We start from the raw sequence: 1,990 nt of genomic DNA, 5'->3' as shown, positions 1-1,990 counted from the left end.
GAAGGCTGGCGGTTCAAACCCACCAGCCACTCCTCGGAAGGAAGGTTGGGCAATCTACTTCCGTAGTGATACTGCCTTGGAAACCCAAGGAGGGGACCCTATGAGTCAGGTCTGACTTGACAGCACACAACAGGTAGTTCATCATCTTTTGCTTCAAAGTCCTATTCCTAACAAAGGAATTTTGTACTATTCCTAGCTCTAGGGCCTGGGTGAAGGTCCCTCAGCCTTGGGCTTCAGCTCTGCCTCCTGTTCCAGGCCCTCTGGAGATGGAGGCTTTCTTTGACTCATGCAGCTGCTTAGGGTGATGAACCCAAGATCGACAGGTAAAATGGGACAATCCCAAGATCAGCATGCCGAGACTCGGCTAGATGCAGGATCCAGGTGTGCCAAAAAGTGACCTTTCTCAAAGCTTCTCCTTACATACTGGAAGCAGGCCACACCTGGAAGGCAACTACTCAGCTGCTCACAGCAGATTGCAGTATGGAGGTGATTACAATTCTGTCATGGAGAATAGCTATATCGAGCTGCCCAGCCATTCAAAACCACGGCCCAGCTAAGTTGACACACCACCTTAAACTACCACATCTAGTATTTTAAGTTAAATCAACAGAAAAATCTGGCTTCTGCATTTAGAAATAAAATGTACTTTGTAGGAATTCCTACAAAGTATTTCCTACTCTGGTTATGAGCACCTCTACTCACCTGGACGTTATCTCTTAGGTTCTGTGGACTTTACTTTGGTCTTGCAAATCTGGAGCCATCTCTATTCTCACAAGATCCAAAGATCAAGCCCAAATCATGTCCCCCTTGAATTTCTGTTTAGAAATATTGCTCTGGCAGGAACGTAGTAGAGGAAGTGTAGCAGGCAGGCAGATTACTGCGAATTTTATGCAGTTCTTTTAGTTAAAACCAGTTCAAGTCTCCTTGTAACTACACGGTCAAGTCTAAACATCTAACATGGGACAGAAGGCATGTCAGCATTGGGTCCTTCCTTCCTCTCCAGTAGTCTAACAGCCCTCCAACCCCTTAATCATGACAAACTACATGAAATTCCCCGATATTCTTGATCTGCAAGGTGTGATGATGCAACCCCCATCGAAACACAAACTCTAATACTTTTTACTTTTGTTACTTCTAGAATGTGTTTCCTGGTATATATTACCCATATTAAGTCTTACAGGAGATACTAAATAAATTGACCAAAATGAAAACACACATTGATAATTAAGATTTAGTAATTAGATTCTACTTCTCCATCGAGTTAAACTCATAACATTAAATTTCATTTGACCAATTACTAGTATTTTTAAAGTCCTGTCCATTTATTACTTTGGGAAAGTGACTTAAGATTTTATTTCTAAATGCAGAAGCCAGATTTTTCTGTTGATTTAACTTAAAATACTAGGTGTGGTAGTTTAAGGTGGTGTGTCAACTTAGCTGGGCCGTGGTTTTGAATGGCTGGGCAGTTCGATATAGCTATTCTCCATGACAGAATTGTAATCACCTCCATACTGCAATCTGCTGTGAGCAGCTGAGTAGTTGCCTTCCAGGTGTGGCCTGCTTCCAGTATGTAAGGAGAAGCTTTGAGAAAGGTCACTTTTTGGCACACCTGGATCCTGCATCTAGCCGAGTCTCGGCATGCTGATCTTGGGATTGTCCCATTTTACCTGTCGATCTTGGGTTCATCACCCTAAGCAGCTGCATGAGTCAAAGAAAGCCTCCATCTCCAGAGGGCCTGGAACAGGAGGCAGAGCTGAAGCCCAAGGCTGAGGGACCTTCACCCAGGCCCTAGAGCTAGGAATAGTACAAAATTCCTTTGTTAGGAATAGGACTTTGAAGCAAAAGATGATGAACTACCTGTTGTGTGCTGTCAAGTCAGACCTGACTCATAGGGTCCCCTCCTTGGGTTTCCAAGGCAGTATCACTACGGAAGTAGATTGCCCAACCTTCCTTCCGAGGAGTGGCTGGTGGGTTTGAACCGCCAGCCTTC

The sequence above is a fragment of the Orycteropus afer genome, unplaced genomic scaffold (assembly GCF_000298275.1).
Source record: "Orycteropus afer afer isolate SDZICR_OR568_19922 unplaced genomic scaffold, OryAfe1.0 scaffold00888, whole genome shotgun sequence".
Lineage (NCBI taxonomy): Eukaryota > Metazoa > Chordata > Mammalia > Tubulidentata > Orycteropodidae > Orycteropus > Orycteropus afer.
The sequence above is the reverse complement of the archived record's forward strand: the minus strand, read 5'-3'. Positions refer to the sequence as shown.